Source organism: Salvelinus alpinus, chromosome 1, assembly GCF_045679555.1.
Source record: "Salvelinus alpinus chromosome 1, SLU_Salpinus.1, whole genome shotgun sequence".
NCBI lineage: Eukaryota > Metazoa > Chordata > Actinopteri > Salmoniformes > Salmonidae > Salvelinus > Salvelinus alpinus.
The window spans coordinates 6,379,731-6,406,153 of NC_092086.1; positions in this window are offsets into that span (position 1 = coordinate 6,379,731).

The window sequence follows — 26,423 nt, forward strand, 5'->3', positions numbered from 1 at the left end:
ACTCTCTCAGTTTAGTAATACTCTCTCGGGTTAGTAATACTCTCTCAGTTTATTAATACTCTCACCGTTTAGTAATATTCTCTCAGTTTAGTAATACTCTCTCAGTTTAGTAATACTCTCTCAGTTGAGTAATACTATCTCAGTTTAGTAACACTCTCTCAGTTTAGTAATACTCTCTCAGTTTAGTAATACTCTCTCGGGTTAGTAATACTCTCTCAGTTTAGTAATACTCTCACAGTTTAGTAATATTCTCTCAGTTTAGTAATACTCTCTCAGTTTAGTAATATTCTCTCAGTTTAGTAATACTCTCTCAGGTTAGTAATATTCTCTCAGTTTAGTAATATTCTCTCAGCTCTCTCAGTTTAGTAATACTCTCTCAGTTTAGTAATATTCTCTCAGTTTAGTAATACTCTCTTGGTTTAGTAATATTCTCTCAGTTTAGTAATATTCTCTCAGCTCCCTCAGTTTAGTAATACTCTCTCAGTTTAGTAATACTCTCTCAGTTTAGTAATATTCTCTCAGTTTAGTAATATTCTCTCAGTTTAGTAATATTCTCTCAGTTTAGTAATACTCTCTCAGCTCTCTCAGTTTAGTAATACTCTCTCAGTTTAGTAACACTCTCACAGTTTAGTAATATTCTCTCAGTTGAGTAATACTATCTCAGTCTAGTAACACTCTCTCAGTTTAGTAATACTCTCTCAGTTTAGTAATACTCTCTCAGTTTAGTAACACTCTCACAGTTTAGTAATATTCTCTCAGTTGAGTAATACTATCTCAGTCTAGTAACACTCTCTCAGTTTAGTAATACTCTCTCAGTTTAGTAATACTCTCTCAGTTGAGTAATAATCTCTCCGTTGAGTAATATTCTCTCAGTTTAGTAACACTCTCTCAGTTGAGTAATACTATCTCAGTCTAGTAACACTCTCTCAGTTTAGTAATATTCTCTCAGTTTAGTAATATTCTCTCAGCTCCCTCAGTTTAGTAATACTCTCTCAGTTTAGTAATACTCTCTCAGTTTAGTAATATTCTCTCCGTTGAGTAATATTCTCTCAGTTTAGTAATATTCTCTCAGTTGAGTAATACTATCTCTGTCTAGTAACACTCTCTCAGTTTAGTAACACTCTCACAGTTTAGTAACACTCTCTCAGTTGAGTAAAACAATCTCAGTCTAATAACACTCTCTCAGTTTAGTAATACTCTCTCAGTTTAGTAATACTCTCTCGGGTTAGTAATACTCTCTCAGTTTAGTAATACTCTCTCAGTTTAGTAATACTCTCTCAGTTGAGTAATACTATCTCAGTTTAGTAACACTCTCTCAGTTTAGTAATACTCTCTCAGTTTAGTAATACTCTCTCAGTTTAGTAATATTCTCTCAGTTTAGTAATACTCTCTCAGCTCTCTCAGTTTAGTAATACTCTCTCAGTTTAGTAATACTCTCTCAGTTGAGTAATACTATCTCAGTCTAGTAAAACTCTCTCAGTTTAGTAATACTCTCTCAGTTTAGTAATACTGTCTCATTTAGTAATACTCTCTCAGTTGAGCAATATTCTCTCAGTTTAGTAACACTCTCTCAGTTGAGTATTAATCTCTCCGTTGAGTAATACTCTCTCAGTTTAGTAACACTCTCTCAGTTGAGTAAAACTATCTCAGTCTAATAACACTCTCTCAGTTTAGTAATACTCTCTCAGTTTAGTAATATTCTCTCGGGTTAGTAATACTCTCTCAGTTTAGTAATACTCTCACCGTTTAGTAATATTCTCTCAGTTTAGTAATACTCTCTCAGTTTAGTAATACTCTCTCAGTTGAGTAATACTCTCTCAGTTTAGTAATACTCTCTTAGTTTAGTAACACTCTCTCAGTTTAGTAATATTCTCTCAGTTTAGTAATATTCTCTCAGTTTAGTAATACTCTCTCAGCTCTCTCAGTTTAGCAATACTCTCTCAGTTTAGTAACACTCTCACAGTTTAGTAATAACCTCTCCGTTGAGTAATATTCTCTCAGTTTAGTAACACTCTCTCAGTTGAGTAAAACTATCTCAGTCTAGTAACACTCTCTCAGTTTAGTAATAATCTCTCCGTTGAGTAATATTCTCTCAGTTTAGTAACACTCTCTCAGTTGAGTAAAACTATCTCAGTCTAGTAACACTCTCTCAGTTTAGTAATACTCTCTCAGTTTAGTAATACTCTCCTGGGTTAGTAATACTCTCTCAGTTTAGTAATACTCTCACCGTTTAGTAATATTCTCTCACTTTAGTAATACTCTCTCAGTTTAGTAATACTCTCTCAGTTTAGTAATACTATCTCAGTTTAGTAACACTCTCTCAGTTTAGTAATACTCTCTCAGTTTAGTAATACTATCTCGGGTTAGTAATACTCTCTCAGTTTAGTAATACTCTCACAGTTTAGTAATATTCTCTCAGTTTAGTAATACTCTCTCAGGTTAGTAATACTCTCTCGGTTTAGTAATACTCTCTCAGTTTAGTAATACTATCTCAGTTTAGTAACACTCTCTCAGTTTAGTAATACTCTCTCAGTTTAGTAATACTATCTCGGGTTAGTAATACTCTCTCAGTTTAGTAATACTCTCACAGTTTAGTAATATTCTCTCAGTTTAGTAATACTCTCTCAGGTTAGTAATACTCTCTCGGTTTAGTAATACTCCCTCAGTTTAGTAATACTCTCTCAGTTTAGTAATATTCTCTCAGTTTAGTAATATTCTCTCAGCTCTCTCAGTTTAGTAATACTCTCTCAGTTTAGTAATATTCTCTCAATTTAGTAATACTCTCTCGGTTTAGTAATACTCCCTCAGTTTAGTAATACTCTCTCAGTTTAGTAATATTCTCTCAGTTTAGTTATACTCTCTCAGTCTAGTAACACTCTCTCAGTTTAGTAATACTCTCTCAGTTGAGTAATACTATCTCAGTCTAGTAACACTCCCTCAGTTTAGTAATACTCTCTCAGTTTAGTAATACTCTCTCGGTTTCGTAATACTCTCACAGTTTAGTAATATTCTCTCAGTTTAGTAATACTCTCTCGGGTTAGTAATATTCTCTCAGTTTAGTAATATTCTCTCTCTCAGTTTAGTAATACTCTCTCAGTTTAGTAATACTCTCTCAGGTTAGTAATACTCTCTCGGTTTAGTAATAATCCCTCAGTTTAGTAATACTCTCTCAGTTTAGTAATATTCTCTCAGTTTAGTAATATTCTCTCAGCTCCCTCAGTTTAGTAATACTCTCTCAGTTTAGTAATACTCTCTCAGTTTAGTAATATTCTCTCAGTTTAGTAATATTCTCTCAGTTTAGTAATATTCTCTCAGCTCTCTCAGTTTAGTAATACTCTCTCAGTTTAGTAATATTCTCTCAGTTTAGTAATACTCTCTTGGTTTAGTAATAATCCCTCAGTTTAGTAATACTCTCTCAGTTTAGTAATATTCTCTCAGTTTAGTAATATTCTCTCAGCTCCCTCAGTTTAGTAATACTCTCTCAGTTTAGTAATACTCTCTCAGTTTAGTAATATTCTCTCAGTTTAGTAATATTCTCTCAGTTTAGTAATATTCTCTCAGTTTAGTAATACTCTCTCAGCTCTCTCAGTTTAGTAATACTCTCTCAGTTTAGTAACACTCTCACAGTTTAGTAATATTCTCTCAGTTGAGTAATACTATCTCAGTCTAGTAACACTCTCTCAGTTTAGTAATACTCTCTCAGTTTAGTAATACTCTCTTAGTTTAGTAACACTCTCTCAGTTGAGTAATAATCTCTCCGTTGAGTAATATTCTCTCAGTTTAGTAACACTCTCTCAGTTGAGTAAAACTATCTCAGTCTAGTAACACTCTCTCAGTTTAGTAATACTCTCTCAGTTTAGTAATACTCTCTCGGGTTAGTAATACTCTCTCAGTTTAGTAATACTCTCACCGTTTAGTAATATTCTCTCAGTTTAGTAATACTCTCTCAGTTTAGTAATACTCTCTCAGTTGAGTAATACTATCTCAGTTTAGTAACACTCTCTCAGTTTAGTAATACTCTCTCAGTTTAGTAATACTCTCTCGGGTTAGTAATACTCTCTCAGTTTAGTAATACTCTCACAGTTTAGTAATATTCTCTCAGTTTAGTAATACTCTCTCAGGTTAGTAATACTCTCTCGGTTTAGTAATACTCCCTCAGTTTAGTAATACTCTCTCAGTTTAGTAATATTCTCTCAGTTTAGTAATATTCTCTCAGCTCTCTCAGTTTAGTAATACTCTCTCAGTTTAGTAATATTCTCTCAATTTAGTAATACTCTCTCGGTTTAGTAATACTCCCTCAGTTTAGTAATACTCTCTCAGTTTAGTAATATTCTCTCAGTTTAGTTATACTCTCTCAGTCTAGTAACACTCTCTCAGTTTAGTAATACTCTCTCAGTTGAGTAATACTATCTCAGTCTAGTAACACTCCCTCCGTTTAGTAATACTCTCTCAGTTTAGTAATACTCTCTCGGTTTCGTAATACTCTCACAGTTTAGTAATATTCTCTCAGTTTAGTAATACTCTCTCAGGTTAGTAATATTCTCTCAGTCTAGTAATATTCTCTCAGCTCTCTCAGTTTAGTAATACTCTCTCAGTTTAGTAATATTCTCTCAGTTTAGTAATACTCTCTTGGTTTAGTAATACTCCCTCAGTTTAGTAATACTCTCTCAGTTTAGTAATATTCTCTCAGTTTAGTAATATTCTCTCAGCTCCCTCAGTTTAGTAATACTCTCTCAGTTTAGTAATACTCTCTCAGTTTAGTAATATTCTCTCAGTTTAGTAATATTCTCTCAGTTTAGTAATATTCTCTCAGTTTAGTAATACTCTCTCAGCTCTCTCAGTTTAGTAATACTCTCTCAGTTTAGTAACACTCTCACAGTTTAGTAATATTCTCTCAGTTGAGTAATACTATCTCAGTCTAGTAACACTCTCTCAGTTTAGTAATACTCTCTCAGTTTAGTAATACTCTCTTAGTTTAGTAACACTCTCTCAGTTGAGTAATAATCTCTCCGTTGAGTAATATTCTCTCAGTTTAGTAACACTCTCTCAGTTGAGTAAAACTATCTCAGTCTAATAACACTCTCTCAGTTTAGTAATACTCTCTCAGTTTAGTAATACTCTCTCGGGTTAGTAATACTCTCTCAGTTTAGTAATACTCTTTTAGTTTAGTAATACTCTCTCAGTTGAGTAATACTATCTCAGTTTAGTAACACTCTCTCAGTTTAGTAATACTCTCTCAGTTTAGTAATACTCTCTCGGGTTAGTAATACTCTCTCAGTTTAGTAATACTCTCACAGTTTAGTAATACTCTCACAGTTTAGTAATACTCTCTCAGGTTAGTAATACTCTCTCGGTTTAGTAACACTCTCTCAGTTTAGTAATACTCTCTCAGTTGAGTAATACTATCTCAGTCTAGTAACACTCCCTCCGTTTAGTAATACTCTCTCAGTTTAGTAATACTCTCTCGGTTTCGTAATACTCTCACAGTTTAGTAATATTCTCTCAGTTTAGTAATACTCTCTCAGGTTAGTAATATTCTCTCAGTCTAGTAATATTCTCTCAGCTCTCTCAGTTTAGTAATACTCTCTCAGTTTAGTAATATTCTCTCAGTTTAGTAATACTCTCTTGGTTTAGTAATACTCCCTCAGTTTAGTAATACTCTCTCAGTTTAGTAATATTCTCTCAGTTTAGTAATATTCTCTCAGCTCCCTCAGTTTAGTAATACTCTCTCAGTTTAGTAATACTCTCTCAGTTTAGTAATATTCTCTCAGTTTAGTAATATTCTCTCAGTTTAGTAATATTCTCTCAGTTTAGTAATACTCTCTCAGCTCTCTCAGTTTAGTAATACTCTCTCAGTTTAGTAACACTCTCACAGTTTAGTAATATTCTCTCAGTTGAGTAATACTATCTCAGTCTAGTAACACTCTCTCAGTTTAGTAATACTCTCTCAGTTTAGTAATACTCTCTCGGGTTAGTAATACTCTCTCAGTTTAGTAATACTCTTTTAGTTTAGTAATACTCTCTCCGTTGAGTAATATTCTCTCAGTTTAGTAACACTCTCTCAGTTGAGTAAAACTATCTCAGTCTAATAACACTCTCTCAGTTTAGTAATACTCTCTCAGTTTAGTAATACTCTCTCGGGTTAGTAATACTCTCTCAGTTTAGTAATACTCTCACAGTTTAGTAATATTCTCTCAGTTTAGTAATACTCTCTCAGGTTAGTAATACTCTCTCGGTTTAGTAATACTCCATCAGTTTAGTAATACTCTCTCAGTTTAGTAATATTCTCTCAGTTTAGTAATATTCTCTCAGCTCTCTCAGTTTAGTAATACTCTCTCAGTTTAGTAATATTCTCTCAATTTAGTAATACTCTCTCGGTTTAGTAATACTCCCTCAGTTTAGTAATACTCTCTCAGTGTAGTAATATTCTCTCAGTTTAGTTATACTCTCTCAGTCTAGTAACACTCTCTCAGTTTAGTAATACTCTCTCAGTTGCGTAATACTATCTCAGTCTAGTAACACTCCCTCAGTTTAGTAATACTCTCTCAGTTTAGTAATACTCTCTCAGGTTAGTAATATTCTCTAAGTTTAGTAATATTCTCTCAGCTCTCTCAGTTTAGTAATACTCTCTCAGTTTAGTAATATTCTCTCAGTTTAGTAATATTCTCTCAGCTCCCTCAGTTTAGTAATACTCTCTCAGTTTAGTAATACTCTCTCAGTTTAGTAATATTCTCTCAGTTTAGTAATATTCTCTCAGTTTAGTAATATTCTCTCAGTTTAGTAATACTCTCTCAGCTCTCTCAGTTTAGTAATACTCTCTCAGTTTAGTAACACTCTCTCAGTTTAGTAATACTCTCTCAGTCTAGTAACACTCCCTCCGTTGACTAATATTCTATCAGTTTAGTAATACTCTCTCAGTTGAGTAATACTCTCTCAGTTGAGTAATACTATCTCAGTCTAGTAAAACTCTCTCAGTTTAGTAATACTCTCTCAGTTTAGTAATACTGTCTCATTTAGTAATACTCTCTCAGTTGAGCAATATTCTCTCAGTTTAGTAACACTCTCTCAGTTGAGTAATAATCTCTCCGTTGAGTAATATTCTCTCAGTTTAGTAACACTCTCTCAGTTGAGTAAAACTATCTCAGTCTAATAACACTCTCTCAGTTTAGTAATACTCTCTCAGTTTAGTAATACTCTCTCGGGTTAGTAATACTCTCTCAGTTTAGTAATACTCTCACCGTTTAGTAATATTCTCTCAGTTTAGTAATACTCTCTCAGTTTAGTAATACTCTCTCAGTTTAGTAATACTCTCTCGGGTTAGTAATACTCTCTCAGTTTAGTAATACTCTCACAGTTTAGTAATATTCTCTCAGTTTAGTAATACTCTCTCAGGTTAGTAATACTCTCTCGGTTTAGTAATACTCCCTCAGTTTAGTAATACTCTCTCAGTTTAGTAATACTCTCTCAGTTTAGTAATATTCTCTCAATTTAGTAATACTCTCTCGGTTTAGTAATACTCCCTCAGTTTAGTAATACTCTCTCAGTTTAGTAATATTCTCTCAGTTTAGTTATACTCTCTCAGTCTAGTAACACTCTCTCAGTTTAGTAATACTCTCTCAGTTGAGTAATACTATCTCAGTCTAGTAACACTCCCTCAGTTTAGTAATACTCTCTCAGTTTAGTAATACTCTCTCAGTTTAGTAATACTCTCTCAGGTTAGTAATATTCTCTCAGTTTAGTAATATTCTCTCAGCTCTCTCAGTTTAGTAATACTCTCTCAGTTTAGTAATATTCTCTCAGTTTAGTAATATTCTCTCAGCTCCCTCAGTTTAGTAATACTCTCTCAGTTTAGTAATACTCTCTCAGTTTAGTAATATTCTCTCAGTTTAGTAATATTCTCTCAGTTTAGTAATACTCTCTCAGCTCTCTCAGTTTAGTAATACTCTCTCAGTTTAGTAACACTCTCTCAGTTTAGTAATACTCTCTCAGTCTAGTAACACTCCCTCCGTTGACTAATATTCTATCAGTTTAGTAATACTCTCTCAGTTGAGTAATACTCTCTCAGTTGAGTAATACTATCTCAGTCTAGTAAAACTCTCTCAGTTTAGTAGTACTCTCTCAGTTTAGTAATACTCTCTCATTTAGTAATACTCTCTCAGTTGAGTAATATTCTCTCAGTTTAGTAACACTCTCTCAGTTGAGTAAAACTATCTCAGTCTAATAACACTCTCTCAGTTTAGTAATACTCTCTCAGTTTAGTAATACTCTCTCGGGTTAGTAATACTCTCTCAGTTTAGTAATACTCTCACCGTTTAGTAATATTCTCTCAGTTTAGTAATACTCTCTCAGTTTAGTAATACTCTCTCAGTTGAGTAATACTATCTCAGTTTAGTAACACTCTCTCAGTTTAGTAATACTCTCTCAGTTTAGTAATACTCTCTCCGGTTAGTAATACTCTCTCAGTTTAGTAATACTCTCACAGTTTAGTAATATTCTCTCAGTTTAGTAATACTCTCTCAGGTTAGTAATACTCTCTCGGTTTAGTAATACTCCCTCAGTTTAGTAATACTCTCTCAGTTTAGTAATACTCTCTCAGTTTAGTAATATTCTCTCAATTTAGTAATACTCTCTCGGTTTAGTAATACTCCCTCAGTTTAGTAATACTCTCTCAGTTTAGTAATATTCTCTCAGTTTAGTTATACTCTCTCAGTCTAGTAACACTCTCTCAGTTTAGTAATACTCTCTCAGTTGAGTAATACTATCTCAGTCTAGTAACACTCCCTCAGTTTAGTAATACTCTCTCAGTTTAGTAATACTCTCTCAGTTTAGTAATACTCTCTCAGGTTAGTAATATTCTCTAAGTTTAGTAATATTCTCTCAGCTCTCTCAGTTTAGTAATACTCTCTCAGTTTAGTAATATTCTCTCAGTTTAGTAATATTCTCTCAGCTCCCTCAGTTTAGTAATACTCTCTCAGTTTAGTAATACTCTCTCAGTTTAGTAATATTCTCTCAGTTTAGTAATATTCTCTCAGTTTAGTAATATTCTCTCAGTTTAGTAATACTCTCTCAGCTCTCTCAGTTTAGTAATACTCTCTCAGTTTAGTAACACTCTCTCAGTTTAGTAATACTCTCTCAGTCTAGTAACACTCCCTCCGTTGACTAATATTCTATCAGTTTAGTAATACTCTCTCAGTTGAGTAATACTCTCTCAGTTGAGTAATACTATCTCAGTCTAGTAAAACTCTCTCAGTTTAGTAATACTCTCTCAGTTTAGTAATACTGTCTCATTTAGTAATACTCTCTCAGTTGAGCAATATTCTCTCAGTTTAGTAACACTCTCTCAGTTGAGTAATAATCTCTCCGTTGAGTAATATTCTCTCAGTTTAGTAACACTCTCTCAGTTGAGTAAAACTATCTCAGTCTAATAACACTCTCTCAGTTTAGTAATACTCTCTCAGTTTAGTAATACTCTCTCGGGTTAGTAATACTCTCTCAGTTTAGTAATACTCTCACCGTTTAGTAATATTCTCTCAGTTTAGTAATACTCTCTCAGTTTAGTAATACTCTCTCAGTTGAGTAATACTATCTCAGTTTAGTAACACTCTCTCAGTTTAGTAATACTCTCTCAGTTTAGTAACACTCTCTCGGGTTAGTAATACTCTCTCAGTTTAGTAATACTCTCACAGTTTAGTAATATTCTCTCAGTTTAGTAATACTCTCTCAGGTTAGTAATACTCTCTTGGTTTAGTAATACTCCCTCAGTTTAGTAATACTCTCTCAGTTTAGTAATACTCTCTCAGTTTAGTAATATTCTCTCAATTTAGTAATACTCTCTCGGTTTAGTAATACTCCCTCAGTTTAGTAATACTCTCTCAGTTTAGTAATATTCTCTCAGTTTAGTTATACTCTCTCAGTCTAGTAACACTCTCTCAGTTTAGTAATACTCTCTCAGTTGAGTAATACTATCTCAGTCTAGTAACACTCCCTCAGTTTAGTAATACTCTCTCAGTTTAGTAATACTCTCTCAGTTTAGTAATACTCTCTCAGGTTAGTAATATTCTCTAAGTTTAGTAATATTCTCTCAGCTCTCTAATACTCTCTCAGTTTAGTAATATTCTCTCAGTTTAGTAATATTCTCTCAGCTCCCTCAGTTTAGTAATACTCTCTCAGTTTAGTAATACTCTCTCAGTTTAGTAATATTCTCTCAGTTTAGTAATATTCTCTTAGTTTAGTAATACTCTCTCAGCTCTCTCAGTTTAGTAATACTCTCTCAGTCTAGTAACACTCTCTCAGTTTAGTAATACTCTCTCAGTCTAGTAACACTCCCTCCGTTGACTAATATTCTATCAGTTTAGTAATACTCTCTCAGTTGAGTAATACTCTCTCAGTTGAGTAATACTATCTCAGTCTAGTAAAACTCTCTCAGTTTAGTAATACTCTCTCAGTTTAGTAATACTGTCTCATTTAGTAATACTCTCTCAGTTGAGCAATATTCTCTCAGTTTAGTAACATTCTCTCAGTTGAGTAATAATCTCTCCGTTGAGTAATATTCTCTCAGTTTAGTAACACTCTCTCAGTTGAGTAAAACTATCTCAGTCTAATAACACTCTCTCAGTTTAGTAATACTCTCTCAGTTTAGTAATACTCTCTCGGGTTAGTAATACTCTCTCAGTTTAGTAATACTCTCACCGTTTAGTAATATTCTCTCAGTTTAGTAATACTCTCTCAGTTTAGTAATACTCTCTCAGTTGAGTAATACTATCTCAGTTGAGTAATACTCTCTCAGTTGAGTAATACTATCTCAGTCTAGTAAAACTCTCTCAGTTTAGTAGTACTCTCTCAGTTTAGTAATACTGTCTCATTTAGTAATACTCTCTCAGTTGAGTAATATTCTCTCAGTTTAGTAACACTCTCTCAGTTGAGTAAAACTATCTCAGTCTAATAACACTCTCTCAGTTTAGTAATACTCTCTCAGTTTAGTAATACTCTCTCGGGTTAGTAATACTCTCTCAGTTTAGTAATACTCTCACCGTTTAGTAATATTCTCTCAGTTTAGTAATACTCTCTCAGTTTAGTAATACTCTCTCAGTTGAGTAATACTATCTCAGTTTAGTAACACTCTCTCAGTTTAGTAATACTCTCTCAGTTTAGTAATACTCTCTCCGGTTAGTAATACTCTCTCAGTTTAGTAATACTCTCACAGTTTAGTAATATTCTCTCAGTTTAGTAATACTCTCTCAGGTTAGTAATACTCTCTCGGTTTAGTAATACTCCCTCAGTTTAGTAATACTCTCTCAGTTTAGTAATACTCTCTCAGTTTAGTAATATTCTCTCAATTTAGTAATACTCTCTCAGTTTAGTAATACTCTCTCAGTTTAGTAATACTCTCTCAGTTTAGTAATATTCTCTCAGTTTAGTTATACTCTCTCAGTCTAGTAACACTCTCTCAGTTTAGTAATACTCTCTCAGTTGAGTAATACTATCTCAGTCTAGTAACACTCCCTCAGTTTAGTAATACTCTCTCAGTTTAGTAATACTCTCTCAGTTTAGTAATACTCTCTCAGGTTAGTAATATTCTCTAAGTTTAGTAATATTCTCTCAGCTCTCTCAGTTTAGTAATACTCTCTCAGTTTAGTAATATTCTCTCAGTTTAGTAATATTCTCTCAGCTCCCTCAGTTTAGTAATACTCTCTCAGTTTAGTAATACTCTCTCAGTTTAGTAATATTCTCTCAGTTTAGTAATATTCTCTCAGTTTAGTAATATTCTCTCAGTTTAGTAATACTCTCTCAGCTCTCTCAGTTTAGTAATACTCTCTCAGTTTAGTAACACTCTCTCAGTTTAGTAATACTCTCTCAGTCTAGTAACACTCCCTCCGTTGACTAATATTCTATCAGTTTAGTAATACTCTCTCAGTTGAGTAATACTCTCTCAGTTGAGTAATACTATCTCAGTCTAGTAAAACTCTCTCAGTTTAGTAATACTCTCTCAGTTTAGTAATACTGTCTCATTTAGTAATACTCTCTCAGTTGAGCAATATTCTCTCAGTTTAGTAACACTCTCTCAGTTGAGTAATAATCTCTCCGTTGAGTAATATTCTCTCAGTTTAGTAACACTCTCTCAGTTGAGTAAAACTATCTCAGTCTAATAACACTCTCTCAGTTTAGTAATACTCTCTCAGTTTAGTAATACTCTCTCGGGTTAGTAATACTCTCTCAGTTTAGTAATACTCTCACCGTTTAGTAATATTCTCTCAGTTTAGTAATACTCTCTCAGTTTAGTAATACTCTCTCAGTTGAGTAATACTATCTCAGTTTAGTAACACTCTCTCAGTTTAGTAATACTCTCTCAGTTTAGTAATACTCTCTCGGGTTAGTAATACTCTCTCAGTTTAGTAATACTCTCACAGTTTAGTAATATTCTCTCAGTTTAGTAATACTCTCTCAGGTTAGTAATACTCTCTTGGTTTAGTAATACTCCCTCAGTTTAGTAATACTCTCTCAGTTTAGTAATACTCTCTCAGTTTAGTAATATTCTCTCAATTTAGTAATACTCTCTCGGTTTAGTAATACTCCCTCAGTTTAGTAATACTCTCTCAGTTTAGTAATATTCTCTCAGTTTAGTTATACTCTCTCAGTCTAGTAACACTCTCTCAGTTTAGTAATACTCTCTCAGTTGAGTAATACTATCTCAGTCTAGTAACACTCCCTCAGTTTAGTAATACTCTCTCAGTTTAGTAATACTCTCTCAGTTTAGTAATACTCTCTCAGGTTAGTAATATTCTCTAAGTTTAGTAATATTCTCTCAGCTCTCTCAGTTTAGTAATACTCTCTCAGTTTAGTAATATTCTCTCAGTTTAGTAATATTCTCTCAGCTCCCTCAGTTTAGTAATACTCTCTCAGTTTAGTAATACTCTCTCAGTTTAGTAATATTCTCTCAGTTTAGTAATATTCTCTTAGTTTAGTAATACTCTCTCAGCTCTCTCAGTTTAGTAATACTCTCTCAGTCTAGTAACACTCTCTCAGTTTAGTAATACTCTCTCAGTCTAGTAACACTCCCTCCGTTGACTAATATTCTATCAGTTTAGTAATACTCTCTCAGTTGAGTAATACTCTCTCAGTTGAGTAATACTATCTCAGTCTAGTAAAACTCTCTCAGTTTAGTAATACTCTCTCAGTTTAGTAATACTGTCTCATTTAGTAATACTCTCTCAGTTGAGCAATATTCTCTCAGTTTAGTAACATTCTCTCAGTTGAGTAATAATCTCTCCGTTGAGTAATATTCTCTCAGTTTAGTAACACTCTCTCAGTTGAGTAAAACTATCTCAGTCTAATAACACTCTCTCAGTTTAGTAATACTCTCTCAGTTTAGTAATACTCTCTCGGGTTAGTAATACTCTCTCAGTTTAGTAATACTCTCACCGTTTAGTAATATTCTCTCAGTTTAGTAATACTCTCTCAGTTTAGTAATACTCTCTCAGTTGAGTAATACTATCTCAGTTTAGTAACACTCTCTCAGTTTAGTAATACTCTCTCAGTTTAGTAATACTCTCTCGGGTTAGTAATACTCTCTCAGTTTAGTAATACTCTCACAGTTTAGTAATATTCTCTCAGTTTAGTAATACTCTCTCAGGTTAGTAATACTCTCTCGGTTTAGTAATACTCCCTCAGTTTAGTAATACTCTCTCAGTTTAGTAATACTCTCTCAGTTTAGTAATATTCTCTCAATTTAGTAATACTCTCTCGGTTTAGTAATACTCCCTCAGTTTAGTAATACTCTCTCAGTTTAGTAATATTCTCTCAGATTAGTTATACTCTCTCAGTCTAGTAACACTCTCTCAGTTTAGTAATACTCTCTCAGTTGAGTAATACTATCTCAGTCTAGTAACACTCCCTCAGTTTAGTAATACTCTCTCAGTTTAGTAATACTCTCTCAGTTTAGTAATACTCTCTCAGTTTAGTAATACTCTCTTGGTTTAGTAATACTCCCTCAGTTTAGTAATACTCTCTCAGTTTAGTAATATTCTCTCAGTTTAGTAATACTCTCTTGGTTTAGTAATACTCCCTCAGTTTAGTAATACTCTCTCAGTTTAGTAATATTCTCTCAGTTTAGTAATATTCTCTCAGCTCCCTCAGTTTAGTAATACTCTCTCAGTTTAGTAATACTCTCTCAGTTTAGTAATACTCTCACAGTTTAGTAATATTCTCTCCGTTTGGTAATACTCTCTCAGCTCTCTCAGTTTAGTAATACTCTCTCAGTTTAGTAATATTCTCTCAGTTTAGTAATACTCTCTCAGTCTAGTAACACTCTCTCCGTTGAGTAATATTCTATCAGTTTAGTAATACTCTCTCAGTTGAGTAATACTCTCTCAGTTTAGTAATACTCTCTTGGTTTAGTAATACTCCCTCAGTTTAGTAATACTCTCTCAGTTTAGTAATATTGTCTCAGTTTAGTAATACTCTCTCAGTTTAGTAATACTATCTCAGTCTAGTAACACTCTCTCAGTTTAGTAATACTCTCTCAGTTTAGTAATACTCTCTCGGGTTAGTAATACTCTCTCAGTTTAGTAATACTCTCTCAGTCTAGTAACACTCCCTCCGTTGACTAATATTCTATCAGTTTAGTAATACTCTCTCAGTTGAGTAATACTCTCTCAGTTGAGTAATACTATCTCAGTCTAGTAAAACTCTCTCAGTTTAGTAGTACTCTCTCAGTTTAGTAATACTGTCTCATTTAGTAATACTCTCTCAGTTGAGTAATATTCTCTCAGTTTAGTAACACTCTCTCAGTTGAGTAAAACTATCTCAGTCTAATAACACTCTCTCAGTTTAGTAATACTCTCTCAGTTTAGTAATACTCTCTCGGGTTAGTAATACTCTCTCAGTTTAGTAATACTCTCACCGTTTAGTAATATTCTCTCAGTTTAGTAATACTCTCTCAGTTTAGTAATACTCTCTCAGTTGAGTAATACTATCTCAGTTTAGTAACACTCTCTCAGTTTAGTAATACTCTCTCAGTTTAGTAATACTCTCTCCGGTTAGTAATACTCTCTCAGTTTAGTAATACTCTCACAGTTTAGTAATATTCTCTCAGTTTAGTAATACTCTCTCAGGTTAGTAATACTCTCTCGGTTTAGTAATACTCCCTCAGTTTAGTAATACTCTCTCAGTTTAGTAATACTCTCTCAGTTTAGTAATATTCTCTCAATTTAGTAATACTCTCTCGGTTTAGTAATACTCCCTCAGTTTAGTAATACTCTCTCAGTTTAGTAATATTCTCTCAGTTTAGTTATACTCTCTCAGTCTAGTAACACTCTCTCAGTTTAGTAATACTCTCTCAGTTGAGTAATACTATCTCAGTCTAGTAACACTCCCTCAGTTTAGTAATACTCTCTCAGTTTAGTAATACTCTCTCAGTTTAGTAATACTCTCTCAGGTTAGTAATATTCTCTAAGTTTAGTAATATTCTCTCAGCTCTCTCAGTTTAGTAATACTCTCTCAGTTTAGTAATATTCTCTCAGTTTAGTAATATTCTCTCAGCTCCCTCAGTTTAGTAATACTCTCTCAGTTTAGTAATACTCTCTCAGTTTAGTAATATTCTCTCAGTTTAGTAATATTCTCTCAGTTTAGTAATATTCTCTCAGTTTAGTAATACTCTCTCAGCTCTCTCAGTTTAGTAATACTCTCTCAGTTTAGTAACACTCTCTCAGTTTAGTAATACTCTCTCAGTCTAGTAACACTCCCTCCGTTGACTAATATTCTATCAGTTTAGTAATACTCTCTCAGTTGAGTAATACTCTCTCAGTTTAGTAATACTCTCACAGTTTAGTAATATTCTCTCCGTTTGGTAATACTCTCTCAGCTCTCTCAGTTTAGTAATACTCTCTCAGTTTAGTAATATTCTCTCAGTTTAGTAATACTCTCTCAGTCTAGTAACACTCTCTCCGTTGAGTAATATTCTATCAGTTTAGTAATACTCTCTCAGTTGAGTAATACTCTCTCAGTTTAGTAATACTCTCTTGGTTTAGTAATACTCTCTCAGTTGAGTAATATTCTCTCAGTTTAGTAACACTCTCTCAGTTGAGTAAAACTATCTCAGTCTAATAACACTCTCTCAGTTTAGTAATACTCTCTCAGTTTAGTAATACTCTCTCGGGTTAGTAATACTCTCTCAGTTTAGTAATACTCTCACCGTTTAGTAATATTCTCTCAGTTTAGTAATACTCTCTCAGTTTAGTAATACTCTCTCAGTTGAGTAATACTATCTCAGTTTAGTAACACTCTCTCAGTTTAGTAATACTCTCTCAGTTTAGTAATACTCTCTCGGGTTAGTAATACTCTCTCAGTTTAGTAATACTCTCACAGTTTAGTAATATTCTCTCAGTTTAGTAATACTCTCTCAGGTTAGTAATACTCTCTTGGTTTAGTAATACTCCCTCAGTTTAGTAATACTCTCTCAGTTTAGTAATACTCTCTCAGTTTAGTAATATTCTCTCAATTTAGTAATACTCTCTCGGTTTAGTAATACTCCCTCAGTTTAGTAATACTCTCTCAGTTTAGTAATATTCTATCAGTTTAGTTATACTCTCTCAGTCTAGTAACACTCTCTCAGTTTAGTAATACTCTCTCAGTTGAGTAATACTATCTCAGTCTAGTAACACTCCCTCAGTTTAGTAATACTCTCTCAGTTTAGTAATACTCTCTCAGTTTAGTAATACTCTCTCAGTTTAGTAATACTCTCTTGGTTTAGTAATACTCCCTCAGTTTAGTAATACTCTCTCAGTTTAGTAATATTCTCTCAGTTTAGTAATACTCTCTTGGTTTAGTAGTACTCCCTCAGTTTAGTAATACTCTCTCAGTTTAGTAATATTCTCTCAGTTTAGTAATATTCTCTCAGCTCCCTCAGTTTAGTAATACTCTCTCAGTTTAGTAATACTCTCTCAGTTTAGTAATACTCTCACAGTTTAGTAATATTCTCTCCGTTTGGTAATACTCTCTCAGCTCTCTCAGTTTAGTAATACTCTCTCAGTTTAGTAATATTCTCTCAGTTTAGTAATACTCTCTCAGTCTAGTAACACTCTCTCCGTTGAGTAATATTCTATCAGTTTAGTAATACTCTCTCAGTTGAGTAATACTCTCTCAGTTTAGTAATACTCTCTTGGTTTAGTAATACTCCCTCAGTTTAGTAATACTCTCTCAGTTTAGTAATATTGTCTCAGTTTAGTAATACTCTCTCAGTTTAGTAATACTATCTCAGTCTAGTAACACTCTCTCAGTTTAGTAATACTCTCTCAGTTTAGTAATACTCTCTCGGGTTAGTAATACTCTCTCAGTTTAGTAATACTCTCACAGTCTAGTAACACTCCCTCCGTTGACTAATATTCTATCAGTTTAGTAATACTCTCTCAGTTGAGTAATACTCTCTCAGTTGAGTAATACTATCTCAGTCTAGTAACACTCTCTCAGTTTAGTAGTACTCTCTCAGTTTAGTAATACTGTCTCATTTAGTAATACTCTCTCAGTTGAGTAATATTCTCTCAGTTTAGTAACACTCTCTCAGTTGAGTAAAACTATCTCAGTCTAATAACACTCTCTCAGTTTAGTAATACTCTCTCAGTTTAGTAATACTCTCTCGGGTTAGTAATACTCTCTCAGTTTAGTAATACTCTCACCGTTTAGTAATATTCTCTCAGTTTAGTAATACTCTCTCAGTTTAGTAATACTCTCTCAGTTGAGTAATACTATCTCAGTTTAGTAACACTCTCTCAGTTTAGTAATACTCTCTCAGTTTAGTAATACTCTCTCCGGTTAGTAATACTCTCTCAGTTTAGTAATACTCTCACAGTTTAGTAATATTCTCTCAGTTTAGTAATACTCTCTCAGGTTAGTAATACTCTCTCGGTTTAGTAATACTCCCTCAGTTTAGTAATACTCTCTCAGTTTAGTAATACTCTCTCAGTTTAGTAATATTCTCTCAATTTAGTAATACTCTCTCGGTTTAGTAATACTCCCTCAGTTTAGTAATACTCTCTCAGTTTAGTAATATTCTCTCAGTTTAGTTATACTCTCTCAGTCTAGTAACACTCTCTCAGTTTAGTAATACTCTCTCAGTTGAGTAATACTATCTCAGTCTAGTAACACTCCCTCAGTTTAGTAATACTCTCTCAGTTTAGTAATACTCTCTCAGTTTAGTAATACTCTCTCAGGTTAGTAATATTCTCTAAGTTTAGTAATATTCTCTCAGCTCTCTCAGTTTAGTAATACTCTCTCAGTTTAGTAATATTCTCTCAGTTTAGTAATATTCTCTCAGCTCCCTCAGTTTAGTAATACTCTCTCAGTTTAGTAATACTCTCTCAGTTTAGTAATATTCTCTCAGTTTAGTAATATTCTCTCAGTTTAGTAATATTCTCTCAGTTTAGTAATACTCTCTCAGCTCTCTCAGTTTAGTAATACTCTCTCAGTTTAGTAACACTCTCTCAGTTTAGTAATACTCTCTCAGTCTAGTAACACTCCCTCCGTTGACTAATATTCTATCAGTTTAGTAATACTCTCTCAGTTGAGTAATACTCTCTCAGTTGAGTAATACTATCTCAGTCTAGTAAAACTCTCTCAGTTTAGTAATACTCTCTCAGTTTAGTAATACTGTCTCATTTAGTAATACTCTCTCAGTTGAGCAATATTCTCTCAGTTTAGTAACACTCTCTCAGTTGAGTAATAATCTCTCCGTTGAGTAATATTCTCTCAGTTTAGTAACACTCTCTCAGTTGAGTAAAACTATCTCAGTCTAATAACACTCTCTCAGTTTAGTAATACTCTCTCAGTTTAGTAATACTCTCTCGGGTTAGTAATACTCTCTCAGTTTAGTAATACTCTCACCGTTTAGTAATATTCTCTCAGTTTAGTAATACTCTCTCAGTTTAGTAATACTCTCTCAGTTGAGTAATACTATCTCAGTTTAGTAACACTCTCTCAGTTTAGTAATACTCTCTCAGTTTAGTAATACTCTCTCGGGTTAGTAATACTCTCTCAGTTTAGTAATACTCTCACAGTTTAGTAATATTCTCTCAGTTTAGTAATACTCTCTCAGGTTAGTAATACTCTCTTGGTTTAGTAATACTCCCTCAGTTTAGTAATACTCTCTCAGTTTAGTAATACTCTCTCAGTTTAGTAATATTCTCTCAATTTAGTAATACTCTCTCGGTTTAGTAATACTCCCTCAGTTTAGTAATACTCTCTCAGTTTAGTAATATTCTCTCAGTTTAGTTATACTCTCTCAGTCTAGTAACACTCTCTCAGTTTAGTAATACTCTCTCAGTTGAGTAATACTATCTCAGTCTAGTAACACTCCCTCAGTTTAGTAATACTCTCTCAGTTTAGTAATACTCTCTCAGTTTAGTAATACTCTCTCAGGTTAGTAATATTCTCTAAGTTTAGTAATATTCTCTCAGCTCTCTCAGTTTAGTAATACTCTCTCAGTTTAGTAATATTCTCTCAGTTTAGTAATATTCTCTCAGCTCCCTCAGTTTAGTAATACTCTCTCAGTTTAGTAATACTCTCTCAGTTTAGTAATATTCTCTCAGTTTAGTAATATTCTCTTAGTTTAGTAATACTCTCTCAGCTCTCTCAGTTTAGTAATACTCTCTCAGTCTAGTAACACTCTCTCAGTTTAGTAATACTCTCTCAGTCTAGTAACACTCCCTCCGTTGACTAATATTCTATCAGTTTAGTAATACTCTCTCAGTTGAGTAATACTCTCTCAGTTGAGTAATACTATCTCAGTCTAGTAAAACTCTCTCAGTTTAGTAATACTCTCTCAGTTTAGTAATACTGTCTCATTTAGTAATACTCTCTCAGTTGAGCAATATTCTCTCAGTTTAGTAACATTCTCTCAGTTGAGTAATAATCTCTCCGTTGAGTAATATTCTCTCAGTTTAGTAACACTCTCTCAGTTGAGTAAAACTATCTCAGTCTAGTAACACTCTCTCAGTTTAGTAATACTCTCTCAGTTTAGTAATACTCTCTCGGGTTAGTAATACTCTCTCAGTTTAGTAATACTCTCACCGTTTAGTAATATTCTCTCAGTTTAGTAATACTCTCTCAGTTTAGTAATACTCTCTCAGTTGAGTAATACTATCTCAGTTTAGTAACACTCTCTCAGTTTAGTAATACTCTCTCAGTTTAGTAATACTCTCTCAGTTTAGTAATACTCTCTCAGTCTAGTAACACTCTCTCCGTTGAGTAATATTCTATCAGTTTAGTAATACTCTCTCAGTTGAGTAATACTCTCTCAGTTTAGTAATACTCTCTTGGTTTAGTAATACTCCCTCAGTTTAGTAATACTCTCTCAGTTTAGTAATATTGTCTCAGTTTAGTAATACTCTCTCAGTTTAGTAATACTATCTCAGTCTAGTAACACTCTCTCAGTTTAGTAATACTCTCTCAGTTTAGTAATACTCTCTCGGGTTAGTAACACTCTCTCAGTTTAGTAATACTCTCTCAGTCTAGTAACACTCCCTCCGTTGAGTAATATTCTACCAGTTTAGTAATACTCTCTCAGTTGAGTAATACTCTCTCAGTTGAGTAATACTATCTCAGTCTAGTAAAACTCTCTCAGTTTAGTAATACTCTCTCAGTTTAGTAATACTGTCTCATTTAGTAATACTCTCTCAGTTGAGCAATATTCTCTCAGTTTAGTAACACTCTCTCAGTTGAGTAATACTATCTCAGTCTAATAACACTCTCTCAGTTTAGTAATACTCTCTCAGTTTAGTAATACTATCTCGGGTTAGTAATACTCTCTCAGTTTAGTAATACTCTCACCGTTTAGTAATATTCTCTCAGTTTAGTAATTCTCTCTCAGTTTAGTAATACTCTCTCAGTTTAGTAATACTATCTCAGTTTAGTAACACTCTCTCAGTTTAGTAATACTCTCTCAGTTTAGTAATACTCTCTCCGGTTAGTAATACTCTCTCAGTTTAGTAATACTCTCACAGTTTAGTAATATTCTCTCAGTTTAGTAATACTCTCTCAGGTTAGTAATACTCTCTCGGTTTAGTAATACTCCCTCAGTTTAGTAATACTCTCTCAGTTTAGTAATACTCTCTCAGTTTAGTAATATTCTCTCAATTTAGTAATACTCTCTCGGTTTAGTAATACTCCCTCAGTTTAGTAATACTCTCTCAGTTTAGTAATATTCTCTCAGTTTAGTTATACTCTCTCAGTCTAGTAACACTCTCTCAGTTTAGTAATACTCTCTCAGTTGAGTAATACTATCTCAGTGTAGTAACACTCCCTCAGTTTAGTAATACTCTCTCAGTTTAGTAATACTCTCTCAGTTTAGTAATACTCTCTCAGGTTAGTAATATTCTCTAAGTTTAGTAATATTCTCTCAGCTCTCTCAGTTTAGTAATACTCTCTCAGTTTAGTAATATTCTCTCAGTTTAGTAATATTCTCTCAGCTCCCTCAGTTTAGTAATACTCTCTCAGTTTAGTAATACTCTCTCAGTTTAGTAATATTCTCTCAGTTTAGTAATATTCTCTCAGTTTAGTAATATTCTCTCAGTTTAGTAATACTCTCTCAGCTCTCTCAGTTTAGTAATACTCTCTCAGTTTAGTAACACTCTCTCAGTTTAGTAATACTCTCTCAGTCTAGTAACACTCCCTCCGTTGACTAATATTCTATCAGTTTAGTAATACTCTCTCAGTTGAGTAATACTCTCTCAGTTGAGTAATACTATCTCAGTCTAGTAAAACTCTCTCAGTTTAGTAATACTCTCTCAGTTTAGTAATACTGTCTCATTTAGTAATACTCTCTCAGTTGAGCAATATTCTCTCAGTTTAGTAACACTCTCTCAGTTGAGTAATAATCTCTCCGTTGAGTAATATTCTCTCAGTTTAGTAACACTCTCTCAGTTGAGTAAAACTATCTCAGTCTAATAACACTCTCTCAGTTTAGTAATACTCTCTCAGTTTAGTAATACTCTCTCGGGTTAGTAATACTCTCTCAGTTTAGTAATACTCTCACCGTTTAGTAATATTCTCTCAGTTTAGTAATACTCTCTCAGTTTAGTAATACTCTCTCAGTTGAGTAATACTATCTCAGTTTAGTAACACTCTCTCAGTTTAGTAATACTCTCTCAGTTTAGTAATACTCTCTCGGGTTAGTAATACTCTCTCAGTTTAGTAATACTCTCACAGTTTAGTAATATTCTCTCAGTTTAGTAATACTCTCTCAGGTTAGTAATACTCTCTTGGTTTAGTAATACTCCCTCAGTTTAGTAATACTCTCTCAGTTTAGTAATACTCTCTCAGTTTAGTAATATTCTCTCAATTTAGTAATACTCTCTCGGTTTAGTAATACTCCCTCAGTTTAGTAATACTCTCTCAGTTTAGTAATATTCTCTCAGTTTAGTTATACTCTCTCAGTCTAGTAACACTCTCTCAGTTTAGTAATACTCTCTCAGTTGAGTAATACTATCTCAGTCTAGTAACACTCCCTCAGTTTAGTAATACTCTCTCAGTTTAGTAATACTCTCTCAGTTTAGTAATACTCTCTCAGGTTAGTAATATTCTCTAAGTTTAGTAATATTCTCTCAGCTCTCTCAGTTTAGTAATACTCTCTCAGTTTAGTAATATTCTCTCAGTTTAGTAATATTCTCTCAGCTCCCTCAGTTTAGTAATACTCTCTCAGTTTAGTAATACTCTCTCAGTTTAGTAATATTCTCTCAGTTTAGTAATATTCTCTTAGTTTAGTAATACTCTCTCAGCTCTCTCAGTTTAGTAATACTCTCTCAGTCTAGTAACACTCTCTCAGTTTAGTAATACTCTCTCAGTCTAGTAACACTCCCTCCGTTGACTAATATTCTATCAGTTTAGTAATACTCTCTCAGTTGAGTAATACTCTCTCAGTTGAGTAATACTATCTCAGTCTAGTAAAACTCTCTCAGTTTAGTAATACTCTCTCAGTTTAGTAATACTCTCTCGGGTTAGTAATACTCTCTCAGTTTAGTAATACTCTCACCGTTTAGTAATATTCTCTCAGTTTAGTAATACTCTCTCAGTTTAGTAATACTCTCTCAGTTGAGTAATACTATCTCAGTTTAGTAACACTCTCTCAGTTTAGTAATACTCTCTCAGTTTAGTAATACTCTCTCGGGTTAGTAATACTCTCTCAGTTTAGTAATACTCTCACAGTTTAGTAATATTCTCTCAGTTTAGTAATACTCTCTCAGGTTAGTAATACTCTCTTGGTTTAGTAATACTCCCTCAGTTTAGTAATACTCTCTCAGTTTAGTAATACTCTCTCAGTTTAGTAATATTCTCTCAATTTAGTAATACTCTCTCGGTTTAGTAATACTCCCTCAGTTTAGTAATACTCTCTCAGTTTAGTAATATTCTCTCAGTTTAGTTATACTCTCTCAGTCTAGTAACACTCTCTCAGTTTAGTAATACTCTCTCAGTTGAGTAATACTATCTCAGTCTAGTAACACTCCCTCAGTTTAGTAATACTCTCTCAGTTTAGTAATACTCTCTCAGTTTAGTAATACTCTCTCAGGTTAGTAATATTCTCTAAGTTTAGTAATATTCTCTCAGCTCTCTCAGTTTAGTAATACTCTCTCAGTTTAGTAATATTCTCTCAGTTTAGTAATATTCTCTCAGCTCCCTCAGTTTAGTAATACTCTCTCAGTTTAGTAATACTCTCTCAGTTTAGTAATATTCTCTCAGTTTAGTAATATTCTCTTAGTTTAGTAATACTCTCTCAGCTCTCTCAGTTTAGTAATACTCTCTCAGTCTAGTAACACTCTCTCAGTTTAGTAATACTCTCTCAGTCTAGTAACACTCCCTCCGTTGACTAATATTCTATCAGTTTAGTAATACTCTCTCAGTTGAGTAATACTCTCTCAGTTGAGTAATACTATCTCAGTCTAGTAAAACTCTCTCAGTTTAGTAATACTCTCTCAGTTTAGTAATACTGTCTCATTTAGTAATACTCTCTCAGTTGAGCAATATTCTCTCAGTTTAGTAACATTCTCTCAGTTGAGTAATAATCTCTCCGTTGAGTAATATTCTCTCAGTTTAGTAACACTCTCTCAGTTGAGTAAAACTATCTCAGTCTAATAACACTCTCTCAGTTTAGTAATACTCTCTCAGTTTAGTAATACTCTCTCGGGTTAGTAATACTCTCTCAGTTTAGTAATACTCTCACCGTTTAGTAATATTCTCTCAGTTTAGTAATACTCTCTCAGTTTAGTAATACTCTCTCAGTTGAGTAATACTATCTCAGTTTAGTAACACTCTCTCAGTTTAGTAATACTCTCTCAGTTTAGTAATACTCTCTCAGGTTAGTAATACTCTCTCAGTTTAGTAATACTCTCTCAGTTTAGTAATATTCTCTCAGTTTAGTAATACTCTCTCAGGTTAGTAATACTCTCTCGGTTTAGTAATACTCTCCTCAGTTTAGTAATACTCTCTCAGTTTAGTAATACTCTCTCAGTTTAGTAATATTCTCTCAATTTAGTAATACTCTCTCGGTTTAGTAATACTCCCTCAGTTTAGTAATACTCTCTCAGTTTAGTAATATTCTCTCAGATTAGTTATACTCTCTCAGTCTAGTAACACTCTCTCAGTTTAGTAATACTCTCTCAGTTGAGTAATACTATCTCAGTCTAGTAACACTCCCTCAGTTTAGTAATACTCTCTCAGTTTAGTAATACTCTCTCAGTTTAGTAATACTCTCTCAGTTTAGTAATACTCTCTTGGTTTAGTAATACTCCCTCAGTTTAGTAATACTCTCTCAGTTTAGTAATATTCTCTCAGTTTAGTAATAATCTCTTGGTTTAGTAATACTCCCTCAGTTTAGTAATACTCTCTCAGTTTAGTAATATTCTCTCAGTTTAGTAATATTCTCTCAGCTCCCTCAGTTTAGTAATACTCTCTCAGTTTAGTAATACTCTCTCAGTTTAGTAATACTCTCACAGTTTAGTAATATTCTCTCCGTTTGGTAATACTCTCTCAGCTCTCTCAGTTTAGTAATACTCTCTCAGTTTAGTAATATTCTCTCAGTTTAGTAATACTCTCTCAGTCTAGTAACACTCTCTCCGTTGAGTAATATTCTATCAGTTTAGTAATACTCTCTCAGTTGAGTAATACTCTCTCAGTTTAGTAATACTCTCTTGGTTTAGTAATACTCCCTCAGTTTAGTAATACTCTCTCAGTTTAGTAATATTGTCTCAGTTTAGTAATACTCTCTCAGTTTAGTAATACTATCTCAGTCTAGTAACACTCTCTCAGTTTAGTAATACTCTCTCAGTTTAGTAATACTCTCTCGGGTTAGTAATACTCTCTCAGTTTAGTAATACTCTCACAGTTTAGTAATATTCTCTCAGTTTAGTAATACTCTCTCAGGTTAGTAATACTCTCTCGGTTTAGTAATACTCCCTCAGTTTAGTAATACTCTCTCAGTTTAGTAATATTCTCTCAGTTTAGTAATATTCTCTCAGCTCTCTCAGTTTAGTAATACTCTCTCAGTTTAGTAATATTCTCTCAGTTTAGTAATACTCTCTCGGTTTAGTAATACTCCCTCAGTTTAGTAATACTCTCTCAGTTTAGTAATATTCTCTCAGTTTAGTTATACTCTCTCAGTCTAGTAACACTCTCTCAGTTTAGTAATACTCTCTCAGTTGAGTAATACTATCTCAGTCTAGTAACACTCCCTCAGTTTAGTAATACTCTCTCAGTTTAGTAATACTCTCTCGGGTTAGTAATACTCTCTCAGTTTAGTAATACTCTCACAGTTTAGTAATATTCTCTCAGTTTAGTAATACTCTCTCAGGTTAGTAATATTCTCTCAGTTTAGTAATATTCTCTCAGCTCTCTCAGTTTAGTAATAATCTCTCCGTTGAGTAATATTCTCTCAGTTTAGTAACACTCTCTCAGTTGAGTAAAACTATCTCAGTCTAGTAACACTCTCTCAGTTTAGTAATACTCTCTCAGTTTAGTATTACTCTCTCAGTTTAGTAATATTCTCTCAGTTTAGTAATACTCTCTCAGTTTAGTAATATTCTCTCAGCTCTCTCAGTTTAGTAATATTCTCTCAGTTTAGTAATACTCTCTCAGTTTAGTAATACTCTCTCGGGTTAGTAGTACTTTCTCAGTTTAGTAAAACTCTCTCAGTTTAGTAATACTCGCTCAGTCTTGTAATACTCTCTCAGCTCTCTCAGTTTAGTAACACTCTCTCAGTTTAGTAATACTCTCTCAGTTTAGTAATATCCTCTCAGTTTAGTAATATTCTCTCAGTTTAGTAATACTCTCTCAGTTTAGTAATACTCTCTCGGGTTAGTAATACTCTCTCAGTTTAGTAATACTCTCACAGTTTAGTAATATTCTCTCCGTTTGGTAATACTCTCTCAGCTCTCTCAGTTTAGTAA